General features: G+C 51.7%; 1 protein-coding gene across 2 annotated transcripts in view; it reads right to left on the reverse strand.

Moving 5' to 3' along the window:
• The window catches only part of SPDEF (SAM pointed domain containing ETS transcription factor), a 58,391-nt gene that overhangs the window by 21,168 nt on the left and 22,120 nt on the right, over positions 1-15,103 (reverse strand). Inside the window, exon 1 of one of the 2 annotated variants that reach the window (XM_073319469.2) lies at positions 1,392-1,454. The exons of the other annotated variant lie outside the window; for it this stretch is intronic. The gene's annotated coding sequence lies outside the window, so the exon portion shown is untranslated. Of the gene's footprint in view, positions 1-1,391; positions 1,455-15,103 lie in introns of those variants that run through there. 2 annotated transcript variants of the gene reach the window in all.

The following is a 15,103-nucleotide window of genomic DNA, read 5'->3' on the forward strand; positions in this document are numbered from 1 at the left end:
TTCTGTTTCTCCATCTGTGAAGTGGGGAGAATGGTCTGGACCTCCTTTGTAAAGTGCTTTGAGATCTCTGCATGACTAAGAGGTAGATATTATTTGTATCATAATGATCCTCCTCCAATGAGTCAATGAGATCTTTGCTATTGACTTCAGCAGACTTGGGATCAAGCCCTTTGAAAGCAAAGAACAAACCTACCTTAAACAATGAGCTCATTAATTAAAATTAAATCCGCAGCGAAACAGGTTGGGTTAGGGCAAGCTCAGATAGCACTCCCAACTGTTGTCGACTGCATGCAAACCAGCAGAAGTGTTAAGCAGGGGACCGGCAGGCCTGGGGGCATGTGGGATTGTAGGAAACCTCGACAATCTTTGGGGTTTCACAAAACATGTCTCAGTTTCCCTAGGCTCTCTCTCGCCCTCACTGAAGCTGGCCCCAGAAATCAGGGAGTGTTCCAAAGCCAGGTTCCAGTTCTGTGTCTCCAGCCCTCCTGGAACAGGAAGTTTGAGACGTCTCAGACAACTAAAGAGGAGAGACCACACGCTGGAGAAGAATCTGACACCTTTTAGCAGCCCATGTAGGACTAAGGAAGCCAAAGTAGTCTTCAACTCTAATCCAGTGGCCATAAATGCTTTCAGAGGAGGCAGGTATATGCCACCGTCAGGCAACCCAAAGTGGATAAACTCAGATGGAGCCTGAACCTTTGACCAAACTACATTTCTTCCTCCCTCGCCCGCCCCTTATCCCTATGCTGGCTCTGTATCTTGGGTTCTAGTCAGGAACATAAGCTGATCCCCTGAAAAATCACGAGGAAGAAAGGCTGTTTCCTCTGCCTTTTGAGCCTCACCAAGAGGGAAGATCCCCAGATATCTCACAAGGGAGCCTGTTCTTCCTAGTTTTCCAGCCCAATCCTGTAGACCCGGTGGGTAAAAAGAAGCTTCAGATTAAAATAGGATAGGAGAGTGTTAATAGGCAGCTCCTATGGGGTTTTTTTTTTTTTGGTTTTTAAGCTAGGATGAGACTTTGGAAAGGAATTCAGCAAACACATCACAACGGCTAAAAACAATATTTAACAACTGGTGGCACCTATGGATCTCAAAGCACTTGGCAAAAGTTGTTATGCCCATTTTGCAGAAGGGGAAACAGAGGCATGGAGCATTTAAGTGACTCGTCCAAAGTCACACACGGAGTGAATGCCAAAGTCAGGAATCCAGGAGTCAGGCTTCTTGGCCTGGTGGTTTAAGCAGAAGACAACACTGCCTCCCATTAAAAAAAAACAAAACAAACAATTGTATATGAAAAAAATCTTACTAGCTCTTTCTTTCTCTCTGTGCCCAAAGGGAGCTGGACAAAGTTACCAGCCCCCCTTGTGTGGCCCTTTGGAGATCCATCTTACCTTCCTGTATCCTCCGCACTGACCCGGTGGCTTAGCTCTGGAGGGCACCCAGCCCTTCATCCTCAGAGGGCTAAAGGGAGACGGAGGAACAACTGCCTGCGGGAGGCAGGCCAGTGAGAGCACGAGGTAGGTAACTGTATAAACGAGGAGGATGCCTCAAGGCATCAGGCTCCAAAGAACATTAGCTGAACTGCTTTGCATAGTCAGAATGCAGTTGATGGGGCAGCCGGGGCCTTCTCTCCTTGTGCCAAGTTTCTGGTGCTGCCTGGAAAGGGCCACATGACAAAGGCAGGTCCCGGGCATGTTTTCTCCTGTACCCAGAGGCTAATGGTCCAATTTATGACCCTGTTGCAGTAGGGAGCCAGGAAACAGCCCTGCCAGCAGCGGGATTCCAAGCCCCGTTCCCCAGCTGATCCCCTCCACGAGCTGTTCCCACAGGGTAGGAGAGAGGCAGGCCTGGGACCCCATAGCCTCATTAAGGCACAGCCCTTCATTGGCACCAGGGCAGGGCTGCAGCAGGGGGAGTGCCGGGAGGCTCCGAGGCTCTCCGGGTGAGCACACGTACTGCACCGTGCACTTCCCACAGCAGCCAGCTCGCTCTGTGGAGCCATACAGAGCAGGCAGTGCAGCTCTCTGCCGCCTCCGGAGGGCGCTAGGAGGGAGTGGTCCCTGCACTCCAGAGAGCCCACCATGCCCACTCCCCTGCACAGGGAGGAGGCGGAGTCTTTGCACCCTCTCCATCTGGTGCACCCTCTCTCTGGCAAGGCACCCATCTCCCTCAGCCCTGGAGCCAACTAATGCAGTTTACAGTGCCTACATACCGCCCATGCCTCAGCCACCTTGGTGGGCATTGGGGGAGAGATTAGGAGGCCTAGCTGGTGCCTGCTGCAACAACCTGGCCCTATGGGTGTGTAACGTCACCCTCCAGTGGCTGGGCTGATCGAGGGCCTGTCACTAACCTGCAGCTCCGATGGGACCTGCTGCCCCTCAAGAGGCTAAGGGCTGTGCTGAAGGACCAGGGTTTTAGCCCCAGCACCCTGAGAATTAGTGTGCCCCAGTGGGGATGTAAGGGTTCATGAGGGCCTGACAGTGCTCCTCTTCCCCCTCCCCCTCCCGCACCTCCACCTTGGTGTGGGGAGACAGTTTGAGGCCATGCCCATGGAGCGGAGCATTTGGCAGGAGGGTTGGCAGAGGGAGCCTAGGGTTGCCAACAGGCCTGAATTATAAGGGACATCCCTTATTTAAATAAAAAAATCACCTGTCCCTTACTAAATCAGGCCGGGATGCCTTTTATCCCAGGCCACTCAAGTGGCGCTTACCCCATGGCTGCCATATGGGATCAAAGGCATCCCCAGGCCAATTTAGCATGCGACGGGGAGGCAGCTGGTGTTGTGACCTGGCGCACAGGGTCACGATGCCACTCAAAGTTGGCCCAGTGCCCCCACCCCCGCCCCCACCAGGCACGTCCTGGATTTTTGAAAGACAACATTGGCAACGCCGGAGGACCCAGTTTCGAGACTCTCTGCATATCACATAGGCCAATGCCCCAGCTCTCTGAGCCTGCACCATGCTGTGAGCCCAAAGGATGTGGCAGGCTGCAGAGATCTCAACAATCCCCAATTGCAGGGGTGGATTTGCAGGTGTCGCCATTGGTAACTGGTTCAGCAGCCCCCAAGGCTGGCCTTATGCCCGGCTGTAAGCATCCCAGGGGGAGAGAGCCAAGGGCTGAGCTGCTTGGCTCTGCTTGCTTCTCCCACACATTCCCTCGCCAGCTGGGACCAGCTGGTCATAGAAGCAAGAGCGTCTAACCTGGGAGCAGTGATGCATGGCCTCTGAAGCCCAGAGGCTCAGATCAGCTAAGGACCAAGAGAGGCAGAAGCTTTTGCAAAACTCGCCTGCAACTCTTGAGTCTGCAAACCGTGGCCTGGAAAGATTTGCAAATGAGCACCCTGGGGAAGACTCAAGTTTCTACCCATTGTGGAAGTTCTCCCCGTGTCCATGCTCACCTCCCAAAGCTCACCAGTTAAATTATCCCTTCCCACTCCCCTGGGCCCCCCATACCTCTCAGCAGGAGTTCTCCAAAGACCCAGTGGCTGACTCAGCTGTGCTCTCGACAGCAGCCTTTGCTCTTCAAAACGGCTGCAACGACAGCCAGCCTCCGCTCTCCCCAGCCTCATGCCTCAGTTCTGGTCCCGTGGTGGCTATGCCACCTCCACAGGAAGCTTCACTACAGTGCCCCTAGTGGGCAGGGTCCTCAAGTGCATCGGCAATCACATCCCTGCTGTCTGTGGTAGGTCCTACTTGGATCCAGGGTTTGGGTTCAGCTGCTCAGTATGGATTCAATGTCCCCTCCAAGTCTGGGTTTGTTTGGAACTGGAGTCTTTGTTTGGGCCCATCCCTGCTCTCCAGGTTCCCCAATCTACACAGCTGCCTCCAGCCACCCGGAAAGAGAACCCCACGTCTTCCAGAGCCTCCGTCCTCATCCCAGATAAACCCTCTCTCCCAAATAAGGGTGACAAGTAGCCAAAGCTGCTGTGTGGGAGAATCGGCTGGAGATCCCTTCACATTTTACTTCACACTGGCTCCCACGAATCTGAGGACCAGGAAAGCTCAGCCAGGCCAGATCACCGTTCCCAATGGAGTACAATAATCCCTGCTTTATCCTGCTGCTCCTCACCCACTGCCTTTGAGGTTGTCTCTCAGTCCCTTCCTTCCCACCTTGTGCTGGACACATGCCCTCCAGACCCTTGTCTGACAAGGGGTTACTAGGATACCACTGCCTCTGACATCCCAAGGAGATAGGCACTCTAGAAATACTACGGGTTACCTCAGATTCACTGGAATCGGCCTGAGGACAGAGTCAGCTTCAGCTGATTGTGAATGGGGAGCACCGGGAAATGAAGGCTGTCAAAGTCCAGCAGGTTGGGTGCGAAAGGATTACCAGCCTATTTGCTCTGCCAGCCAGACATCTGGTGGCGAGAAGGAAATGAGATGGTTTTATTGAGGGCCATGAGATTAACTATGAAAGTGGATTCTAGGTGTTCCCGTAACCAAACAGGGCTAAGGGAGAAGGGGCCTCAGTAAACCAACCCAGGCCACCCTCATGGAAGGCAGCTCACAGCCAAGGTTTTCACAAGTGATGAGTGATTCCAGGCACCGCCATTTTTGTGGACAAACTCCCTCTCTTTGGGGCTGCTTGAGGGGGGACCTGGGGCAGAATTTGGCCCAGGATGTTCAGAGCAAGGACTCAGAAGCTCTTCGTTTGAGAGCTGTCCCTGGTTCTGGATCCAGGGGGGTTCTGAGCATGCTGAATTGAGAACAGGGGTGCAAGGCGTGCTAGGCCTAGCTTTTTGCTCCGGGATGGAATGAGCTGGATACATGACCAAACAGCATCCCCTACCCTCAGGGCTGTGGGATCGCCTCCCCAGAGAGCACAAAACGGACATGGGCCAGAACAACACCAACAATGCTCTGTGAGGTTCAGAGGTCCCTCAAACACTGTAGCCTCACAGACTTTTAAATGATCCAGACCTGTCCTGTTCACTCAGTTCATCTCCTGGACCTGGCAAGAGCCCGGACTATAGACAGGCCAGGTGAACTTTGATTTCAGCAGTGGAGTACGGTTGGTGGTCTGTATGTCTTGTCTAGGTTTCCTCCACTTCACGGGGGCGGGGAGGATGGAAATCTCAGGATACAGAATCCAGTCTAGTTCCCTCCCATTCTCTCCTTTTCCTAAGGAACGGTCACATGCCCCAAAAGTTTTGGTGTCAATGCACCGTATTGATCTCTGATGCCAACTCAACTGACTGCCAGGGAGGCACATGGCCTGTTAAGGATGACAGGGAAATATGTCTGGGTGCTGTTGCATTTAGGACTTTGAAAAAAGATTTTGCCTCTCTCTCCTGTCTTTCCATCTCTCACTGGACCTTGCTGACAACCTTCCTCCTGGGCAATTCTCTTCCTAGCTGACTTTTCTACAGGTTATTGTTGGGTTATTAAAAAGAGAGCACAGATCAGCTTTCCTCCCCCACCCCCTCCAACGACAGCAAATACACAGATCCCCACTCATTTACCTGCACCCGATGCGGAGACTCTTGGGTGCCGTCTTTGATGTTCACACAGATCTCTGCAGCCCAGGTCAAGCTGCCCTCTCCACCTGCCACCTCTCCATTCCCACTGGGAGGTGGAACAGCAGAGAGGGAAGGGAAGTGGCTAGCTGACTATCTTAATTAAGCACCAACCTGTGTGTGTGTCCCAGGGGAGCGGTGGAGCTTGGTGTTCCCCATCAAAATCCAGAGAGCCCCTATTTATATCAGCACTTGCCTCCCCCTGTAAGTCGCTTGCCCCACAGAGACGCCTGCCCATGAGAAAGCTGGTATTGTAAGGGATTTGGCATCAGAGGTGTCATTTGTGTTTCACTAACCGAGCATAACCATAAAAATGAGACCCAGAGCCAATTTGCCTTTGGCACTGAAAACCATGAAGGGCAGCCCTGAGACATGGACGGCCTGGTTAAAAGGGTTAACAGCACCCACTGTCCTTTTACAAATACGCCCCCAGCCCTTTGCATGCCCAGCTTAGCTAAGCCAGTCACTGAAACCTGGTGATCTGTATACTAACAATTGTCATTGTTTATACTGCGTGGTATCTAACAAGTACTTTACCCTTCTATGGGCCATCTACGCGAGGTTCTCCAGGGGCACTTATTTAATCAATGCACTAATTATATCAGTTAAGCCCTCAAATACTCCCAGACACAAGCGTTATTGTCTAAATTTCATAGCTGGGTAAACTGAGGCACGGTTGTTTTTTTAAGTCAGTGGTCGTATAGCAACGCAGCTAGATACAGAACCCAGGAGTCCTGACCCCCAGTCCCTCATTCTAAGCTCTAGCGGGGGATTTTCGAAGGCACTAACGAGAGTTAGGTGCCGACTCCCATTGACTTTCAGGAGGAGTTGGGTACCTAATTCCCATTTGTGCCTTTGGATATTTGCCCCCTAGGATTGTAGGAGTCATCTACTGGATCAGTATCTTTTCCTGAGGAGTGGCTGATCCCAGCTGCTTCAGAGGAAGGTGCAAGAAATCTTGAAGTAGGAAGTTTTGGGACAACCTGGAAATATCTCAGAACCACCCCAGATATTTCACCAGGTCGTTCAAAACAAGGGGAAGAAAAAGCCAGGTGACCACGTCACAGAATCAGCCAGCTGACCTCAGATGACACAGGACAGGAGATGAGAGAAAAAGGGCTGGATCAGAGCGGAGATGGAACAAACCTAGGAGATCTTAGGGTCCAGGGTGTACCCCCCACCACCATGGAGGGTAAGTCGGACATAACACTGAAGCGAGACTATCTTAGGCGGACTTACCCGTTAGGTGTGCAGAGATCTGCGGGTTCTCAGCTGTAGCATCAATCCAGAAAGAAAGTTAGAAAAGTTCTCCCCCTTCCCTTCAGAGTCTCAGGAAGGCATGGGGAGGGGACAGAGGCGCGGACTGGGGTGCAGGGACTTGGCTCGTGGTGAGTGCTGGGCAGGGGGGTGGGACGAGAGCCCTACCCCTGCGTCACTCACCCGGACACTGTTTGCAGGAGGCGGAGTGTGCCAAGAAGCATCAGCCCTCTGAGAAGTGCCACCAGAAGAGACCGCCACGGGATGGGGGAGGCGTGGGAAAGAAGTGGTGGGCTATGGAGAAATGCACTCAGCTAAAGGCATCTGTCTCTCGATATGTACCCCGACGCTGAGCGCTACAATGCAAAGTGTTCCGCAAAGGCCTCCTTTGCCCATTATATCTAATTCCTTCCTTATTTACCTGAACAAACAAGCAGTGTGCTTACCTCAGCTGGAGGTGTTTGAATATCCTAGCCCAGGGTTAACCCTTTAGGGGGATCATCCTTCATGCACAGGCCCTTGCTGGGACTCAGAGCCAGGAATCTTTCCTCATCCCCCCCTTGCCCACCCTCCCCACAACACCACTACCTTGCCCATCTAACCTTTAACCCCTTCAGAACCGCTGCCGGTACGATGGACCCTTGCTGCCAGCACTGTTCAAGAGGGAAGACGCAGGGTCCTTGTAGGCTGGCGTGGAAGGGGGATAAGAAGGTTCCTTGCTACGTACCGCCAGATGGAGTGGGCGGCTTGAAAGGAAGGCCCTGCACTATTGTCAGGGTCCCAATGCCCCACTGGTGCCGTGGGGTCCGTGCTGCCCAGCTGGATGAGATGGAGCCCCTTCTCCTGACTCCATGGGAGCCTCTAACCCTAAAAGTCTTCTCTAGTTCTGTTGTACCCTTTGGCGCAGAACCATCTCCTCCTATTCTGTTGGCTCCTCTTCACATAGATCCACTCCCCTTCCGATCTCACGGGACCAATTCTTTCTCTGGAACATGAGCTACAAATTGTGATAAATCTATCCCCGCGCAACAGATGCTGAGGGGCCCAAGCTGAATGGCAGGAAATTCAGAATTAAGGCTGCTCCAGCCACCTCTTAATCAACTCAACTGTCCCCAGCATTACAGAGCCCTCCACCGGTGTGTGACGTGACCGTGACAGCCGCTAAGGGGCAAATGCACTTTTACGTGGCATGTCTATCGTACCTTCCTTCCTTAGCTCTTCATCCGCTGAAATGCTGCGGCATATGGGACAGAATATGGCAGCTGATTGACAGGATAGGGCCGGAGAGTGAAGAGGAATACTGGGACTGAGTCTCCCACACCAGGGCAAGTCCAAAGTAACTCCGTGGAAGCCAGAGGACTCAAGCCAAGTGGTGAGAGGTAGCTCAGGCCCACTGCACCCAGCCGAAACCACAAGTTAAAATTAGCTTGGCAGGATGTACGTAGCTATACCACAATTCAGCCCAGACACCAGGGACAGAGTAAGTCATACAACAGATCTCTGGATTGGCATCAGCCCATCTATTGCACTTACCAGCGGCATCCCACATCCTTCTAACCTCTTCTCAGGATCATGAGGGCAGAAGTCTTATCCCTCTGCTCCCTCTCACCCTGCTTTCCAAGCATGGCTTCATCTTTGCTTCTTCAGGCTGATACAAGTCCCATCCCTAGGAACTGTCCAGCCAGCCAGCCAGTGCAGAGGCTCTGCGAATGATAAGCACTGCAGCGCACACACGCTGATAGGCTCACAGATGTTTGTTTACATCCTTGAAGTTCCACGCACACTTCCCCGCATCCCATTCACAAGAAGTGCTCACTTCGTGGGCTGTCACATCAAACAAAGGTATGCATGGCACACTCCAGGCTGGCACATACTATTTGCACATGCAAGGACAACCAGTGTCCCCAGACTCAGAGGCTATGCATGCAGACATACGAGAGCCATTTAGACACATCTGCTACACACAGGCACAATGACAACTGCATGTGCAAACAGGTCCACGTGTGCAAAAGCTCAGGCCACATATCAAGGGCCATATGCAGACAAATCCTTACATACACTTACAAGCAAGCATAGACTTATACCTGGATACACACAAGCAAACAAGTCCATATGTAACCATCTCCAGGGTTCCATATATACGGACAGGGTCACATTCAGGCACATGCAAAGGTCATACACAGCACATTCATATGCACATGGAGAGATGCCAAAGGACACAAACAGAGACGTCCATAGAATATATAAATATGCAGATCCATATAAACTACAGATTGGTGTGTATGTGAGAACAATGACACACAAATCCAAATCTATATAAGAACAGGCCCATATGTGCAAACAGAGGTTTGTACACAAACAAGTGCAAGTATGTACATGTGTACACACACACACGTGCATGTGTGTAGATACAGACCAACAGCCCAGGAAATAAAAGCAAGTCCAGATGTAGCATCAACATGTGTGGTTCCTATACAGAGCGGTGAATCCTTCTGGACATACACATGTGTGTGTGCACACAGACACACCCGTACACATGTCTGTACATGCGGAGCACATTTTCCATCCCGCAAACCACTTTAGTCATCCCTCCCCGCACCCGCTCCCCACAACCACCACCAGGCTTCTGTAGGAAGCAAATATTCTCAAGACCTTAACAAGGCAATTGCTCTAGGCCCACCATCAACAGATAACGCTTCCCAAAAGAAAAGGGCTATCCCCTGGGACCCCCTCCCCTTTCAAGCTCTCAGAAGAGTTTATCTGCCTGAGGGTTAAACCAGCCTGAACAGCCAGGGGTGGCATAGCAGGGGCTGAGGCTTGGCTGCCCTGCAGTCCTGTGGCCACCACTTCCTCCAGTTGCCGTTAGCAGGAGCTCCCACTAAGACAGCCACATTCCAACGCGCTCTCGCCCCTTTAATCAACCTTTTCCTTCCCGGCAGCAATCCCGTCTTGCCCCTTTTTTCTAGTCCCCTAGCTTCCCTTCTGAGCTCCATTTTTCTTTCCTCTGCCTTTTCCTTTGCTTCTTGTCTCCTTTCACCTTATGCACCCCCTTTGCACGGGGATAAAAGGCGGCAAGGCGGGAGGCAGTGGAGAATCAGGCCCACTGTGCCTTTAGGAACACGCTGCCCAAGCTGGCAATCCAAACCTAACTTCCTATAGACTAGAGAGATGCGTAGATGCTCTTTAGCCCCTGCGTAGAGCAAATCTCTGATCGCCACTGAAAACAGCCAGCATCAAACAAATGTTTCTTTGTTATCACAGAAGGAACTGTGCAAACTCGCCACTGCTTTTCGGAACACGTTAAAGTGCCACTTAGCAGCCCGGGACGCACGCACCAGACTCACTCCCCCAGCAACAGCTCATGCAGCGGTTGACCCACGGGCCCCGGAGGGGAAAGGTCCTCATTTTCTCTATCAGGCCTGTGCCAATGGAAATGGCTTTTAAAACCCACAACCCAGATAAGCGCACAATCAAAAAGCTCTTTTGCTAGTAAAAATAAAGGAAGGCTGCGCATTAAAGTGCCACAAGCAAGCGGCAGCAGCCTTGGCACACGGGCCCCACGCACATTCCCACGCTATCGCCAGCTCAGGGGGCTCAGCCTCCCTTTTGAAATGCATCAATGTTATCTTATCGGGGGGGAGAACATTTCCCCTAGATTACAGCTTTGGCTGCTGCAGGCGAGCTTTCTTTGTTCGTTTCCATGAGCGCTTTGTCATTAGAGTCCGGCCCGTAACACGTGGCAGGCAGCACGGGCTGCTGGTTGTGTACCCACACTGGGGACAAGCTCCCTGGAACAGCTGCAGCTCTACGGCTAGCGGTTCCCCCTTGGGCAGAAGTATCCTGCATGCCCTCGGCTCGCCCCAGCCCGCCCACATGGGTGCCCTTGTGATCGGCAGCAGATGTTTGTTAAGTAGATTTTGTGGGTGAGCTATGCACATATTCCACATCTCCCTAGGGTTTCAGTCTAGCCTACAGCTGATCCAATGACCGCATCTAAGGTACCGAGTGGGCCCCAGTTATGGTAGTATCAGAGCATCTTGCAACATGCCGTGTTCTCAACATACTGGTGGATGTAGGAAAGAGCCTCATTTTACAGACAGGGAACTGAAGCAGAGAGAGACAGTGACATGCCCAAGATCACGCAGGAAGTCTGGGAGAGCAGGGAATTGAATCTAGGTTTCCCAAGTCCAGGCTAACACCTTGACCCCAGGCCATCCTCCTGTATGGTGATGCCGACATCTGCCCACTAAGAAGTTAGGCTGAGAATCATCAGCTCACTTCACACAGGCCACCAAGCAACCTTTAGATGTCAACAAGCAGAGACAGGCCAAGACACATGCTGGCCTAATATCCAGGGATGTAGGCTCAAGCTGTCAGAGAGAGACATGCCACCTACAAAATTTGGGGTCAGAGTCCATGCGTCTCCATAAAAGCATCAGGGATGTTCGGTTCTGGGGTTTGGGAATGAGTCCTTCTCTAGTGGAAACTTTCATTCACTACCCACTTGGACTGGGTGCTGACCACACTGAAAAGGTCCATGGCCCATTAGCCATCCTGTCCCCAGAATATTTCTATTTGGATATGAACCTTTTCCCACCTGGCCCTGTTTCTCCTTCCTGACCCCCCACCCCAACCCTGGAACTTCCATAATCTGGCGGTCGGGATGCCATGAAATTAACTGTGCCGGGACCAACCCAGCATTCATTCACAACTTCACTGCAGGACGCATTCGGGCTCTGAACCAGGAAGCAACCACAGTTGAAACACGAGCACCATCTTTGATCACTAGCGAACATAGAGTAACTAGGTCAATCGAGGGGGGGAGAGTCCCAGGTGCACCCATGGATTTCATCAGCATGGGTTGCAAAGGGTCTGACCCGAAGAGATGCTCAGCAGTTGCAACTCCGGGGGGATCTAAGCACCTCAATGTCAGAGCCAAATTTCTCTTGGTTGCTCATGGAGTTTCTTGCCTTCTGGGATACTAAGGAATAATGGGCCTTCTCGTGTCGATGGTAAGACCCTCACTGACCACAAGGAGATTTGGATCAGATCCCAGCTCTGAGCTCCTCCTTTCTCCCCATCTCCTAAGCCAATGGCATGGCTCTGTCCAACCAGCCATACGAAACAGGAGGATTATACAGTCCTTCCTGGGGGACTATCCTATTCCATAGGAAGTGGAACAGCTTCATGGAGGAGACAGAGAGCTGCATGCTACAATAGCTTAGCTGTCAGGGCACTCACACGGTGGGATTGGGAAGGGGAGAACTTAGGTTACAGTCCCTGTTCCAGAGTTGGAATTCAAACCTGGGTCTCCCAGCTGAGTGCCCTAATCCCTGGGTTAAAGCAGGGGGTGGTACTAGCAGTTTTGGGGAGACTGTCTAGCTGGAGAAAGCAAACGAGACATTTCTGGAGACTCTAACTGGTCTGTTTCTACACTTCCAACACAGTCCTCTCTCTTTGTTGGTTTCAACCAACCCAGTTTGTCAAAATAGATGTGAATTTGCAAATGGTTTCAGTCGACCCAAACCTGCATTTTTTGGAGGCAACAGTTTCATACGAAAAACGTGGCCCAGCTCAACTCACGGCTACTTCAGTCCTTGCTTGCTTTCAGCGGGGCACAGAGCTCACGTCTATTCCACTGCACCCTCTCCAAGCGGTGATAACTTTATCATAGTTTATGAACAAAAACACAGGTGTGTCTCAAATGTGGAAACTTAAGATAGGGCATAAAATAAACACAAAAACACACCAGCCGACAAATTGCTACTGACATTCTCCATTTCTTGATTATGTAGTTATTGTGGTAAAGCCAACACGCACAGAGTGGGGAGGTTCAGAGAGTTGTTTGCCTGAGCAGGGCAGCCTGTTTACCTTCTTTACTATGAGAGTACATGTGATTATAGGACAGTGCAAAAACAATTCCCCTGATTTGCCTAAACCATTATTCAGAATTTTCTCAGGAACCGTGATGTTGATGACCAGGACTTTGACACATACACCCCAGAGACAGGGAGAGAGAGACAAACATCCACAGATAAACAATTTACTGCTCTTTCCCTACCCGATGTCACCTTGTTTTGTGAATCCCAAAAAGATGAGGGCTCAGAGGGGAGGGAAATTCAGGACCATCAAATATGGGCAACTTCCATTAGCCTCCAGGAGAGCGTAGGATGTCTGGAATTTAGCCTCTGCAGGGATAGAGTGGATCCCAGTCCTTGCGAAAGACATGGCGGCCTCTTCGTACGTACGAGAGAGTCACATGAGTCAACACGGCCACCTCATTGCGGAGACAGCGCTTCTAATCTTCTCAGCAGATAGTGGTCCTCAGCCCAGGGGGAACGAGTAATACTGGGAGAGCAACGTGATCCATTGGACACCACTGGCTCAGATCTCAGGGATAACAAAGCCAAAATGCAGGTCTAACACACTGGTGAGTGTGTTACGTGTCTCCCCCCACCCTATAGTGCCTTCGCTCTTGAGCTCGAGCCGTAGCAGTTCAAACTTAAAAAGAACAGGAGGACTTGTGGCACCTTAGAGACTAACCAATTTAGTTGAGCAAAAGCTCACTTCATCGGAGCTGTAGCTCACGAAAGCTCATGCTCAAATAAATTGGCGAGTCTCTAAGGTGCCACAAGTACTCCTTTTCTTTTTGCGAATACAGACTAACACGGCTGTTACTCTGAAACCAGTTCAAACTTGTAGCTCTGGAAGTCCCCAGTTCACTCCCCAGGCCAAGATGGCGGCCGCCACAGCCAGGACAGAAAAGGACCGCTGCGCTCCAAATCAGCCAGTCCTCCTGCTGAGGAGACCGATTGGGCCCAAGTGGGACAAGGGGGTCCTGACTGAGGTGACTGTCGAGATCAGCAGAGGCAGATTCTAGCCTCATTCTAACGTGCCCTGTTTCCCTGAGGGAACCATCCCTTCTGCAGACCCTGCTGACCTAGGAGAGGAAGAGGGAACACTGTTTCTGCGTGTGAAAGTACACAGCACAAACGCTCACTACACTAAATGTGCAGGGTCAGGCTATGGTTCCAGGGTTTAAAATTATTCAATTCTGTGGCAGTTTGTTTAATCCCAGGGGGCTGTTTACCTCCTCTTTGTGCCTGAAGGGGAACGGTAGCAAAAACATTTAGGGAGTATCAAGGCAGGAACTCCTTTGGGAGCCAGCCAACCTGCTGCAGCTTCACTGTGAGGCAGGGCAATACTGAATCGACACTAGCAATAGACCTGGGCTGCAAGGATCCAGATGCGAATCCCGCCCAACTTGGACCCCAGAGCTTGGGTTTGGGCTCATCTCCAATTTGCGCTCCACAAACTGGAACCAGTCCAGTCTCCGAAAAGCAGCAGCCAGGGATGGGGGGAGGATCCCAGCCCCTGAATGCCTCCGCCCTGAGGAACAGCTGTTTTTTTGGAGCTAACGCCATTTAAGAGGTTTCCTGTATTTTCACAAAACTGACTGAATTTCAGTGCTCGTGACAGGGAAGGGAAATTGCAATGCACAGCGCAAGCCAGGCATAGCGGAGGCAGGTGCCGGACGTGCTCCTTCAGTGCCATGGCAATCCCTCTGCGATTGCTGAGCTGGGCACTCAGATTGCTCCGCCAGAAGCACCGCTGGACAGACATAGGATCGACCGTCCCAGATTAGACCGTTGGTCCTCGAAGTCCAGCATCCTGCCAGGTTCCTTCGTTGCACTTGCTCTCAGCACAGCTTCAGCGCGGGGTCTATTCTTGATTCCCCAGTCTGTCGCTACTGCTCTTCCTGGGCTCGTTTGCACAGACAGTCATAGACCGATGTAGCCGTTCCAAGCACGCTGCTCATTCTAGCATAAGTTGCAGCTCCAAGAGCTATTTTCTTAACATTGTGCCCGAGGTGCATTTCCACCGTTTGGCTGTCCCACAGGAACGGCACATTATCCACACTCCGCACAAGTCCACTCATGTGCTGCACACTAAAGTCACTCCAGCCTCACACACACTGCACCTTAAGGTCATGCTAGCGTCCCATGGCCCACCCAGGCTACGCACGAAGGTCACATCAGCCACACACACACACTCTAATTACATGCCTGCTCTCCACTTGCTCTCGTCTAAGGTCACGTAATGGAAGCCTCAGACTCAACACACGACCTCCAGAAACTGCAGATCCAATGCACACAGAAAGGCCTATGAACTTCATGCGAGCAACATGCTGGGGCAGTAACCAGCCTTTCAGCAGGAAGGAGGGGACTAATAGAAAGATTTGTGGGGAGGGGGTTCTTGCTTTTGCAGCTTGGGCAAGCTGAATTGGCTACTCTTTACTGTCACCATTGGCGGGACTCCCTGTCTTAT

Source organism: Lepidochelys kempii, chromosome 21 (assembly GCF_965140285.1).
Source record: "Lepidochelys kempii isolate rLepKem1 chromosome 21, rLepKem1.hap1, whole genome shotgun sequence".
Taxonomy (NCBI): Eukaryota; Metazoa; Chordata; order Testudines; family Cheloniidae; genus Lepidochelys; species Lepidochelys kempii.